Here is a 14200-nt window from a genome sequence, read left to right as displayed (position 1 = left end):
GGGAAGAAAGCGGTACGCTGCGATCCCTAGAGGAGCTAAGTCAGCCATGAAGTTGGTCTTGTACTCTGCCGCGACGACCCCCAGGCCGTTGGGCAAGAGCGGGTAACTAGCCTCAATTCATTGTTTCGAGCTCATCGAGTCAGTAAACTCCACCACTCCTTTTACCTTGTCTTCAGGAAGCCCGAGCAGAATGTAACGCAGGGGTGACTACGTAAACAATCAGGTCTGCCCATTCAAGTTTCCACTAAATAAACTCCTCGAACTTTCTTGGGACTTAAACGGCTCGTTGCCAGGGCCTGATAGCGAGACGTTTTACTTGCCCGTCTTAGTAGGCAAAGCAGAGGAGGACAGACTTCTGCTCCCAAATTCACTTTAGGGGACACTTGTGAACCATTATGGTTTAGATTAATGGAAAGTTTTATTCTGAGGTTCTGACCTAACGAGTAAAATACGCGTCCCTGGCTTTATGCAGAAAGAAAATTCGTATCTTTTTCGCGTGAACGACAGCTTTTATGCGGTACATGGCAGCTAAGCCGCCGCAGTGGGTAGACTTTGCAAACTTTACTGTGGAGGCAGTCTTCGTTTTAGACCCGTTTGCCGCCGTAGTAGCATTGCCTGGTCGTTGTCTCGCCTGCTGCTTTGGCCTTCGTAGCACTGGCTACTTTGACTGTCCTTGGTCTTAAGGTGGATTTCCATGTTGATGGCGTCGAGTTTGCCGGTCGTTGAAATGGATGGCTCTACAACATGAACTGCTGGGCGAGTTGCTCAGACATGGTTCTTGTAAACCAGCGCAATGGCTCGAAGCCAAACGAGGAAGAGACAAAACACAGCGCTCAGGGGAGTATTTATAGGTCATTCTTGGAGAAAACCGTTTGCAAGGGGAGACGGTCTTTTATTGGAATCATGTAAAAAATGCGGTTCAGTGATTTTCCTACGTAATATTTCTCCATAAAAACCCAATGAGGCTTTGACGCCGGAAAAAAGAAACATTTGACTTATCGCCAACGGCAACATCATATGCCCACATTCCCACATGAACGCGTCGCAAAAGCCGAAATGGACGAACGCTGCCATGGACACGCATATAACATCACCGACAGCAATCCGAAAAGTGCGGTTAGTAATTCTAATTACCCGTTCGGCAATGTGCTTCACCAGTACCGCAAAGCTACCACCTGCTTTCGGCGACGAGGTAGACCGAATGTTTTTTTTTTTTCTGCTTTCTACTCAGAAATATTCGTTCTGCACCGCCCAGTGGTTACCAAGCACTACTTGAGCTTGTGTACACAGGGCTAGTCTTCTTACTATGGATGCGCAGGCTCTCAAGTACTTGAATGGAGCAGCAGCATCTTCTGGGTAGTGCAGCACACTATTGCTGCCTTAAACACCCTAGCAAGTTTGCTTAAGGTCAGTGCCCGTATCCAGGATGCAACAGCTGGGCCATATTGCATTGTGTCAGAAGACATCAGTTCTGGGCACAATTTTTTCCTGAGATAGTGGCCTCCGACGGAGTGGTAACAGTGTTTCCATTGTGCGCTGCAGTTAACTTGAAACACGTTATGTAACATCGTCGTTATGCATTTCTTCTCATTCATTTCATAGAAAGCAAACCCGACTAGCCTTTTTTGAACGCTTAATTTTTCCAAACTTGGCCATAAATCCGAAGACAACCCTGTGCCAAAGATTCCACAACACCCTCCCGCCACAAAAACTTTCATACCTTATCTGTATTTGCGCAAACTCACGTATATTTTATATTTTCCACGAACGATTCCAGACTGGAACTCCCCGCCGGTTAATTCCCCATGCATATCTCCGAACAACTGAAGTGCGATGTGATGAGTTGTGCTTCGCTTGGCTGATTAATAGTAATTATCTATGTACTATTGCGTGATGTATTCCTTTTGTTACATATTTTTGCTCTGCTGACCTCTCCTCCTCAGGCATGTTATGCCTGCAGTACTTCTTAAATACGTGGCTCCCTGAAATTCCTCCAACCACCGTGAGGGTCACGGGAAGTGCGCGAAGAGTACTCGTAACGGTGCGTGTACACATGCGAACCCGCGCAGATGCTTCACTACGCAACTTGCGAGCCCGACAAAAGAGTCGCTTCGCCACAGCGCTGCGCTCATCTCCAACCGAGCAGCGCTCGCACGCGAGCTCCAAAGTTCGCGGAGGAAACGTGATTACGGTGGAACTTTTTTATTGGGCCTATTAACTGGCCTTTATTAGCGGACGGCCACGTCGTGACACGCACTCTACGCGGACTCCCCAGTGCGTGCTCGCCTTTGGGCCCCGGTCCTCGACCACTGCTTTTATTATCAATTACACGGCAGGCCCGGCCACACTTCCCGTGTACCGCTCTTCGTTGTTTATTTTTCTTCGTTCGTTCGCGAACTGCATGGCGGCGCCACCAGGCGGGGGGAGCGTGCATCACTTTGCTAATTGCGGTTCCAGGCCACGTGATTTCATTTACGTGCTTGTAAAAGGACACAAGCTCTGCAGGCCGAGACGACAGAGGAACTCATTTCGCCCAGTCTGTGTCCCCTGCCGGCCTTTATTAATGGCGGACGCGGAGCCGTATTAGCAAATCGAGAGAACGCGCCGCTCCTCGGCCAACCTGACAGCTATCGCCGCTCGCCGGGTGGTGGCGCCACGCGCGAGAGAACACAGCTAGCGCGTCCACGTTTGCTGCTTGTTTGTTTTGCCACGAAGTATAACGCTCGGCGCGCTCGTTTCGCGCATTTCGTTGACGCACGAACTCATCTGCCAAGCCCTTGTAATTACTTTCTCGCAGCAAAACAATAAAGAACTATAAAGGTTGTCACTCGAAGGGCGAAGGGGGGAAGGGAGCAGGTTTTAAAATATCTCGATCATCTTATGTGCCTGTTTTCATCCATATCGCCGTAATTTGAGTTAATAGTGATTAACCAAAAGACAATGGACCGGAACGTATTTTCACCCACGGGATAGCCCAGCGAGAGAAAATCAGGAAATGACGGAGGAGAGTGGCCTTTCTGCTATGATAGCGTTTTCTACGCACTGCGCGCATCCTGTTAAATTGTATCTATGCATTAAATTCCTCTTAGTTCTGTTGTAAGCAGCTCTCGAGGCAAGAGTACAATCCCAACACAAATCACTCGCACGGAAGTCCGCGTAACTAAATGAAAATCATTTGAAAGCGAAGATGGCACGCCAATCCTTCATCACGATGTGATCCCGTTACGTTAATGTTATTGTTGCTTTCATCAGTAATCAAATAATTTGGTCAATAATGATTTCTGTCGTTCGAATAGCTCTCTTTCTGAACATGTATTAGCAACTCCAGTGAAAAAAAAAAGAGGGCTGCTTACATAAGGTGTCCAGCCACAGAAATGCTCTATCTGGTTCGTGCAGTGATCGACGAAATGGTGACGCCATGAATAGCGAGTTTGGTGATGGTTTTGTGGCTTCGAATTCATAGTTTCCCGTTCGGTCACGTGGATGGGTGTTAGTGCTTTTGGCTCCTGCGTTTTTAAAAAAGACTATGTGTCCCTTTACGTTCTTGCATCGTTTCTTGCATCGTGGTTAAACGCATGTTTTGTGGTACTGGCGTAATCGCTTTAACGTTCACTACCTGCTGAACTCCCATACGCCACACATGTTTCGTGACGATGATGCTGACTGCGTTGAAGGGGTTTCGAAAGCGAAGTCCCTTGATGCGATGTCGAGGACAAATTTCTTGAGCTCCTTGATGTCAACGCTGAAGTCGGCAGAAAAAATTGATAGGGGCTTAACGTAATTAAACCGAGTAGACCAGCGAAAGCAGGTGTTCATTCTTCAATTGGAGGGGGCACTTGAACTCCGCCTTAGGGGTGTGGCATGATATTTTAATGCCCTCGTATGCTGAATTGGTAATTCCTACTTGAGATTCATATATGACGGCGAGTCCTCAAATACTACTACCAGCGCAGTGACGCAGCGGTTAAGCGATGCGCCACTGCACTGACAGGTGGCTGTTTCTATCCCAGCCACCCGTCGGGATCTTGCGAACAATGTTGTTCTTCCCGTGTAACCTCTCGTGCAGATGGCACGACGCTCGTCCGAACTTACCCGAGCTTACCCGAGTTACTACCCGAGCTTACCCGAGTAACTCGTGTAAGCTCTGGTAGTAACTCGGGTTGCTAGGCAACGGCACAATATCGTACGTGCCGTTTTTGCCAATATGCTTGTGGCGTTAGCTTGTGGATAAGCGTTTGTTTTAGCTCGTGCCGGCTACCAGCGCCTGTGCGAGGGTGGTGCCTTCTGGGAGTGTAGGCGACAGGCGGCAGCGGCGCGGCGCCATCTGTAGGAGCGCAGCTGAAGCGGTTGCTAGGCAATGGCGACTCAGGGTCGTTTGGTAGCCGCACTGCCACGAGCATACGCGACGAGTCGAGCTGGGCTCCAGTAGTGTTGCTTTCGCAACAAAAGTTGTAAAAGTCCACCTGCAACGAATTCCTGGGCTGGGATCTCAGAATAGAAAAAATGAAAGAAATGGAAGAAAACGCGTGAGGTTGCATAAGTGTAAATGACGAAGACGTTGGCGGACATCGGAATCTGGATTTGGCGCCAAACATACTGGGTCGTATACGAATCGTAACTTCGTGGGCCATTTGTAGACTTTTCACCAACTATTAAAGGACTTTACCATAGGTGCAGAGTAACCTGAACGCAATGGTGCTCTTGGTAGAACGGCGGACTGGTTTTTTCTTTTCTTTTTTCATGCGATGTTTTATACCTAAAGAATAAAGTGACTGGCTGCTTAAATGAAAACAGGCTTTCAGAGACAATCAAGATGAGCGTCCCGGCGTCCAAGCAGCATGAGAGTGCCTTAATTAACTCTTATCGCTAAGCGCGCAGCGCACGTAGTTCCAGAGATATGCCAGCTGGGAAGCCAGAAAATGTGGACCACTCCATTTTCAGACATGGATTTCCTCGGTTATCACTCCTCATTACGCACCGTAAAAACGTGCTGCACGTAGAGTCCTACAGCAACATGCGCTTAATTTTGTATAATTAAGTACAAGGTTGCTCCAATATGAAAGGAAACATTAATCCGCATTCATTCGATTATTACTTCATAAGTGTAGTGAAAAACATTTTTTTCCTTTGTTTTACACAGTTTTCCTTTAGACGGGTAATGTTAACAGGACATTTTCAACTTGAGGACTGAAGTAGCCGCAGAATTTGTTCATTTGTGCTAGATGAGTGTTTCTTTTTATACTGAAGGCCGGAACGCATGCAAGAACTTGTCCCTTCAGTGCCCCCTCCTGCACACCCTTAGTCATTAAATGCACGTAGCAGCGCTTGTGGAGCTTGCATCCCCGCCCAATACAAAAAAATTCCTCGGGTGCCGCTGAAAAATTCTGGCTGTTTGCCTGATTGGAGGTACCTGTAAATTTTCTCTCTGTGCCTAGCCATCCAGTCACTACATATAAGATACGTAGGGACTCAGCTTAATGGAAAGCCTGCACGTCTTACGGGGCTGAAGATTGCGCAAGGTCACCTATACCGCGGGGGGCGCCAAGGAGTGCTCTACAGGCGCCCTAGACAAAGGGTGCGGCTTTCATCCATTAGAGTTTCATTTTTTTCATCACTTCTGCCTCCATCTGCTTCAAAACTTCCCCGTAACAACTTCTATTCCGGAGCGCACTGCTGGCGTTGAAAGCTGGATTCCCCACCTCTCTACACTCCTGCACATTAAATATTCCTCTCTTCACAGCACAGAATGTTCTTCAACAATCACTGCGTCAGAGTTTGCAGAGCCTTGTCAGCCGAAAGGTGGGTTGAAGCTTCTAACTAACGTACGTGCACCGCACATTCCAAATGTTCCTGCGAACTGGTTGGGCTGTGCACTAGAGGCTTCGTACCGACTCTAGCGCCAAAAAAACTCTGAGAGACGAGGGTGAATATCTTCCTCCCTTTTCAGAGACCTGGAACGCTGAGGATGCGATACGAGCCGCGCTATAACCCCTGAAGGAAGCGGTATGGCTTGAACTTTTGAAAAGGACAGCAAAGGACGGCATGCCCATTTTTGAGTTCCAGAAAGTGTTCGCCGAGTCGATTCCAGGGCCAAGACTGTCGGTTCCCACAGTGGTGTCTTCGCTCACGGAAATGTGAGAACATTCGACTGTATAACCCATGTGCACAGGATAGAGCTAGCGCCGCTAGCAGGTGACATCATCAGGAGCGCAGAGGCTGGATTGAAAAGCCCTACTGCATACATCACTAAGTGAAACGAACCTCGCATTGATGCTGGGCTCTCAGTGACATCGATTACTGGTTTGCGGATCCCTGCGCTGCAGAACAATGAAATTTGTAATAACAGCCACGTCAGAGAAGGACTACTACAAGGGCTGGTAGATAAGCGGTGTTAAATTAGTTAAAAACGCTCAACGAGTGACTGTCGTAATTTCTTACGTTTGCGACGTATCGGAGTATACATATGCCCTAAGAACATAAGAACACACGAGCGACTAGGGGAAAAAAGAAAGACATGAGGCGGAAATGTACAATAGTGGAATGGCTTAAAACATGAAAGATAATGAAGAAAAAAACAGTTTTGAAGAACGAGGAAGAAATTGGCAGCACAGTTACCACTGCCTAACACGACATTCAGAGGCAACTGTTAATGTATTTATGTTTTACGATAAGTTGGAGTAGAGAATATGAGAGCGACTTCATATCTGTACAGTTCAAGAGCGCCATTTTCAGTTTTTCGCGCATACTCGCTTTCCACTTTAATTTTTTCTACAGTCCGCCGTCTACAGTCTACAGGCGCTCAACGCCCCCGATGACCCTCTCCCATAGTGGCGTGTTTCGCAGCGAGTGCCGCAGATGAACCATTCTATGCTCCTTCGTTCTTGCCATATTCCCCCTCCCCCTTCCATGTTAAGTGCCCTCCTAATACTTCCCATGGTAACCACACTAGTTGCGTGTTCCTACGCTTTCGTTTCACCCACATCCTTCCCGGGTAACTACCTTCCGCGTGGTTCCCGTGGCAACCACTGAGCTCTTGCACCGTACGCTCTCGCCTACGTTCCTCCTTCAGCGGCAGCCACCCTTCAGTTAATATTTCCCATGCTCTCGATCGCCATTCTCTCTTCATTCACCAGTAACTCTCCTCTTTTCAGGGTAACTACGCTCCCGGTGGCTTCCGAGGTAACCATCCACCGGTTTCGCTTTCTTACACTTTTGCCATATCCTCTTCTTTCAACGGCAGCCATCTTATAGTTGATGATTCCTCCACTCTCACCACACCCTCCTCCTCCAACGGTAGCCACCTTGCGAACGGCTCCCGTGATAATCACCATCCTGCAATGCCTTCCTGCGCTCTCGACGTACCCGCCGTGAGGTACCCGTGGCAACCACCCACCGGCTGCGCCTTTTTACGCTCTCGCCAAAGCCTCCTCCTTCCATGGTAACCATACTCGGTGGGTGTTCTTCCACTTTCGTGATGCTCTCCTTCCACGGCAACCACCCTCCGAGCGGTTCCTATGGCAACGCACCCGCTGGTTAAGCCGACGACTGCGACTTACTACAACTACAGCTACTACTATAACAACCTCAAGTACTATTGCTCCAACAACTACTACAAATGTTACTACTACTACTGCAACTACTATAACTACAACTACTACAGCCATTACTGCTACTACTACAACTACTAATATTATTACTACTACTACAACTACTACTATTATCACTACTACTACTACAACTACAAATATTACTACTGTCACAACTACTATTACTGGAACTACTACTCCAATTCCTACTGCTATTAATGCAACTATAGCTATTACAACTACAACCACTACTACAACTACTACTGCAATTACAACTATTACAAATGCAACTAGTACTACAACTACTACTGCTACTACTGCAACTACAACAATTACAAATACAAAACCACTAGTACAACAACTACTGTAACTACAATTACAACTACTACAAGTGGTACTACTACTACTAGAAACCCAGGAACTAGTGCTTAACAACTTTCGCTGTAAAAAAAATTTACGGAGTTCTTAGACACGTGGAGGAATTTTGAATTGAGTTAACAAGGTACCTGTCTGGTTGCAGTAATGAAGTCGTGAAGCTATGAACAAACCCTACTTGAAGCGGGTCCCTTGGCGCTAGCACCGAAAAAAAGAAGAATTGGCAGTCAGAGAGGGAGACCTAACCTCAAGGTAGGGACCTCCAGATAAATCTTTCTCTGAGATGCGAACCACTGGCGAGAGAGAAAGAAATGTTTTATTGACTTTACTTACCCTCACGTGTCGCAAACGTTCTTCGTTACTAACCCACATATTCATAAATACAGATCTGCGCGGGGGATTCTTCAGCTCAAAGGCGTCACTGACACCTCACACAGCCTTTATATACATGACCGCGCGTAAAGTGCCGAAAATCCGCGGTATTGAGCAAGGGATCACGGAAGCTGGCTTAGATATGTTGCAACCGCAGGAAACGGGAAATCTTCAACAGAATGAAGGGAGGGAAGAAATATATAACTGGGGTACTGCGAGCAGTCCTTGCTAAGAAGTCGGTCACCTCGTTTTGACACCAGAATGACCAGGTGCCCACAGAAAACGGACTTCTCTCACAGTGCGTGGAACAAAGAAACCTAAGGAAACGATGTAAAAGAGCTCCAACCACGGCGGTTGCAACAAAGACGACGACGGCGGCGCGGTGACAACGAAGGGGCCGGGGCCGGGGCCGGCAGCCACGACAGGGACAACCAAATTCAAGGTAAGTGTTTTCGTAGAGCTATTTTCGCGCTGTCTGGCAAGATTCGCGTACTGGTGAGTCCCGATCATCGAATGGATCTTGCCAATGGCTCCTTTGTACCGAGTAAGGACGACCTCGGGCGCCCACCTAAGGTTGTCGATATACAATTAATCTCATTGTATATCACTTACAGTGTTGTCGGCGACGTTTGTGGTCCTCTCTTCACTATAGTAAATTCCAGGAGGATTAAGAACGCCATGCACCGTCGGATATTATTTGCACGAGGCATCATAAATTTTGTGCCAACAAGACTGTAGGTTATATATCTCTATAAACACGAATACGCCTGTATGGGAGCAAAAAGGGGAGCACACTAGAGTACAGCTTACTCTCTCTTTACTTCCTTCTGTTTAGAGGGCTAAGGCTATCAGGCTATAAGAGCAAAGCTATAATTCCGCTTGCAGCATTTCGATACGTCAACCATCCAGAGCACAAACATTATTCCTGACCAGTGATATGGCAGAGCTCAGTCAAGTTACTGTGTCACCCAGTTTTGCTTTCCATGATGCTACAGGAATATTTATACTATCTACAGAGCTCTAATAACTATTATTGCGTTCCTTGCGCTTTGTGGTAAAGTGCGTTATTTCTGGTTATTAAGATGACCAAGAAGCAGTCGTCTCGCCGGCCCATCAGCTCACTTTGAATTCTTTTCATTTCTTATTTCCAGAAATCGAATACACAATTCGCCACAAGCTATGGACGACTGCCTGCTTCATTTTGCTCTGAATCTGTACAAACAGCTCCGGCTTCAAAATACACAAAAGGAGAATATCTTGTGTTCTCCCCTCATCATCGGCTCCGCCATTTCTATGGTTCTGGCTGGTGCGCGAGGCAACACTGCAAAAGAAATATTTGCGTTGTTCGGCCGGAAAGCGAACGCGGAGAGATTATGTGGTTATTATTCAAAATTCCTCGCACACCTAGCGACTTATGCTCCCGCAGTTACCCTTCAAGTTATGAATGGGCTGTACAGTGACCAAACGTTTCCACTGCAAGCCGGTTACCAGTCGCTTCTGGACAGTTCCTTCGGAACGACCGTGAAATCTGTCGACTTCAAGAACAACCACGAAGTGGTTCGCGGGGACGCTAATTCCTCGGTATTGCAGCATACCTCCTCCAAAATTCAGGACTTGCTTCCATCCGCAAGCGTCAGCAGCGAAACAGCTTTGATAGTGCTCAATGCTGTCTACATCAAGGGCTACTGGCAACACCCCTTCCAGTGGAGATACACGAGAGCTCAAGAGTTTCATCTGGACACCAAGCGCAGTGTTTTGGTAGACATGCTCTTCCAGGACCGTGGCTACAGGGTCGGACGTTCAGAGCTCTTAAGAGCTAGAGCCCTGGAGATACCTTACCGAGGTCACCGAGTTTCCGTAGTCATCCTCCTTCCAAATGACATCGATGGACTACCTTACCTACATCACGCACTCACTACCAATAGTCTATGCGCGCTACTCTCCAGCCTCCAGATGGTCATGAACGTAGAACTTAGCCTTCCAAAGTTCAAGCTCGATGAGGGCCTTCTTCTGAAGGATACCCTCAGAGTTCTTGGAGTCAAGGATCTGTTCACTCCCGGTGAAGCGGACCTCTCGGGAATCTTCGAGGCAGGCCGACCTGCGGTCTCCGACCTGGTTCACAAGACGTTCTTAAAAATCGACGAGGGAGGCACAGATGCATCCTCGGCGACGGCGATGACGTCACTGGCCTGTAGTGCTACGATGCCCCTTCACGTCACTCGCTTTGTCGTCGACCATCCCTTCATGTTTATTATTAAGAGTAATGAACCAGACATGATACTCTTCATGGGTTCTGTGCAGAAACCGTGAGCCAATTACACTTGCAAGCACTCGAAAAATTTGGCAAGCATGTCGACGAGTGAATACAAAATGGACTCCGTTACGACTTCAGCGGGACTGGTATCTCGACATTCCACGTTCGCTGCTCCTCAGCACCCATTTTCCCACGTTACCCCTTATAAAAATGGTCTATAGACAGTCAATAGACTTCTTATAGACTTTATTGCCTTCCTATAGATATTTCTTTTTGTCTGTTCATAGTCTATAGACTGTCTATAGACAAAAGTATACTAAAAGTGTATGGCCATAAATCTGTAGATTGTCTGTAGACTGTCTATATCATTTGTATTGCCTGTAGACTGTTCTCTAGGATTTGTCTATGAAGAGTCTATAGCTGTTCATAGTCTATAGACTGTCTATAGATGAAAGTCTGCTGAAAGTGTATGGCCACAAATCTATAAATTGTCTATAGACTGCTTATAGCATTTGTATTGCCTATAGATTGTTCTCTGGGATTTGTCTATAGAGAGTCTATTGACTTTATGGATAAAAGTCTATGAAGTCTATAGACTCAAAAAAAAATTTTGTTAGGGTCTGAAGCCCCAGTCCCGCGCTACATGCAAGTCCCTTCGTTTGCTTCTCAAAAGCGTGAACGGAAAGCATGAAGTCCGACAACGCTCACTAGTCGGAGAGCTCACGTCACTCCAGAAAAATATATGGTGTTAGGAACACCATTCTTGTTCTAGGTCCTCATGTAACTTCACACAAATTACATGAGAAAAAGTAATATCAGAGCAGATTTTACCGCCTTCGCTTGATTTTGTAGAGTCGATACAAGGGAACTTGAGGAACATGCCGTGTAGTACCTCCAGGAAACTAATTGCCTGGAGCTAGGTGGGGCAGACACCTTGCTCGAGTAGCCACGGATATATTCTCCTTGGGAAGGCCAGGAAGGTATTTCACTCTAAGTCACTGCAGGTTTTATTATAAATGCTTTTTCCATCGTTCAACAAAATTACCGGGTCTTTTTAGAGTCTAAGGCAATGTTGTTCTATGCAGTTCAGCAAAAGTATTCTGTTGCCACCATTTATTGCTGATTTACGTAGTTCAGTAAAAATGCTGTTATTTTCTATTGGCATTTCAGATTGCTATTTGATACAGTTCAGCAATTTTTTTTCAGCTCACTAAGGAGAAATAAGAGAAGGTGATGGCCAGCTCTCGCCTTGAGGATGAGGGAAACCTGACTGCAAAAAAAAAAAAAAATGGTCGCCGCATCCCATGGGATCCCCGGCGAAGGATTCCACCTGTTATGAACACATGAAGACAATAAAAGTTTTAATATGATTGCATTAGACGTCAGATCATGTGGTTTCGCGTCTGTTAGTCACAAAAGTCGCTGTTTCGTCGAGAGCCACAGCCTACGTGGACAGGTTGTGATGAAGGCCGACCTTGTGACATCATCACAACCTGCCCCGTGGGCTGTGAACAACTCAGCCATCATGGCAGGCGACAAACTATTTAAATTCAATTCAATTCAGTTGCCACACCTCCGCCATGGTATTTCACATCATGCGATTTTGCGTCCTGTGTCAGTCGCAAAAGTCGCTGATTGGCTGCTGGGGCACTGACATCACAAGGTCACGAGACCACGCCGCGAATCTCACCCTTTTTTGCGCAGTCAGGAAAGGCAGAGACAAGCAGGTTGGAACCCATTAGTTGCTAGGTGTTGACAGCATCCAGGCCAGCAACATAAATGTCGGTGGCTCAGATGTTCGAAGACACACAAGAGACGTATGAAGAGGAACCGGACGCAGGTGTACTATGCGCGTGATCATGTTTATGTCAATATATGGTACGATGAAAGTGACTACATTGTGCGTGTGATGAGAGAACTAACACGCACACGAAAACATGTAGCGGCATCTTTGCTTCTTCTAACGCTGTCGTATTCCACTTTAAAATGACTTAAGCGCCCCTGTAATTTTTTATCCTGCTCATCTGTCGTCACTGTTGCTGTTATTGTTGCGGACAGGAGTAAACGTGACACATTCCCACACGAGAGGATTAGCCAGGGTTTGTAGGTGAATCACATAGATGATTGCGAGGAAAAAGATTGGTTTGTTTGATTTGGTTTGGATTATTCTGGTTTAACGTCCCAAAGCGACTCAGGCTATGAGAGACGCCGTAGTGAAGGGCTCTGGAAATTTCGACCACCTGGGGTTCTTTAACGTGCACTGATATCACACAGTACACGGGCGTCTAGAATTTCGCCTCCATCGAAATTCGACCTCCTCGGCCGGGATCGAACCTGCGTCTTTCAGGTCAGCAGCCGAGCGCCATAACCCCTGAGCCACCGCAGCGAGAGGCACGAGGCTTAAATGTACAATAGTTAAATGGGAGCTCTGATTTGTCGACCTCGGTATAGTTACAGCAGTGGGAGAGTGTGAATAAAAGGTCCGTTCTCTGCGTCTAGAAACGTAAAGCCAGCCCCTGAGCATCACGTTCCAGATTTTTCTTAGCCTCCTCATATAAGGCAGCAAAATTATCTTTGTTGTCGTCATTGCTTGTATTTCGTATAGTTCGGTAAATTAAATTTTTTAGTCATCGCTGCTATCCTTGCTGTATTTGTTTCATACAGGACAGTGAATAACCAGGCGTACTTTTATTGTTGTCACTGTTTCACACAGTCTAATAAAACTACTTCCGTCATGATCAAAGTCGTCTTTATTGTTGTTTCTCCACGCAGTTGTTGTTGTTACTGGTTTTCTCTTGTTCTTCGTTGTTGTTGCACACAGCTTAGGAAACTTACTGCTGCTCATATTTTTATTTTTTCACATAGTTGAGAAAAGTTGTTTTTCTTTTTTGTTCTCACTGTGGTTGCTTCACGTAGTTCAGTAAGACTGCTGTTCTTTGAGTTCAATGTAGCTTTTCCTTACGAGTGAGTAAAATTACCATTGTTCGAATGTGATTTTTTTTTTTTTGCTGCTGCTGCTGTGCTGTTGCCCCATACAGTTCTGCATAGTGTTAGTTTTGGCTGTTGTTGTTCCAAACAGTTCAGTAAAATATTAGTTTTTGTCGCCATTATTGTCCTTGTCATTCTGTAGTGCTCAGTAAAATTTCCTGCTTTTGACCTCGTCGTTATTGTTCCTGTTCATGTACGATTCTTCGTTTGCCAAGTGTAAGGAAGCATCACTCGTAAAACAAATTTCAGTACGTTGGTGCTCGTACGATGACTCGACTCTTGTTCAAGCGGCAACAAAAGTGCTTGAAGGCAATGCGATAGGAGAAAGAACAAGAAAAGCGTAATAGGGGATGACACAAACTCAGGCCATTAAAAAAAAATCTAGAAAGCAAAACAGTGAGCGCAGGCCTCCCCCAGCCGGAAGCTTGTCTCCTATCTCATTAACCTGAACAGGGTCCTTGCTTGCATGTTTCTAGCGATCACGAAAGCACCCTTTCGTTGCATTTGTGATTTTTGCCCCGAGAACGGAAGAGTAGAAAAAAGTGGGAGAAAATTGGATCACGTAGAAAGTCGCACGCCACACATTCATATCAGCACCGGGTCAAGGGGGCATAGCAGAAAACTA

The 14200-nt window shown here is 46.5% G+C and overlaps 1 pseudogene; it reads left to right on the top strand.

The window, feature by feature from the left end:
• The first annotated feature begins 9512 nt into the window (after positions 1-9512).
• On the top strand, positions 9513-10643 carry LOC149341397 (iris pseudogene; annotated as a pseudogene).
• The last annotated feature ends 3557 nt before the right edge of the window (positions 10644-14200 follow it).

Source organism: Amblyomma mixtum, chromosome 5, assembly GCF_055824585.1.
Source record: "Amblyomma mixtum isolate Tamu chromosome 5, ASM5582458v1, whole genome shotgun sequence".
NCBI lineage: Eukaryota > Metazoa > Arthropoda > Arachnida > Ixodida > Ixodidae > Amblyomma > Amblyomma mixtum.
The sequence above is the reverse complement of the archived record's forward strand: the minus strand, read 5'-3'. Positions and strand labels throughout refer to the sequence as shown.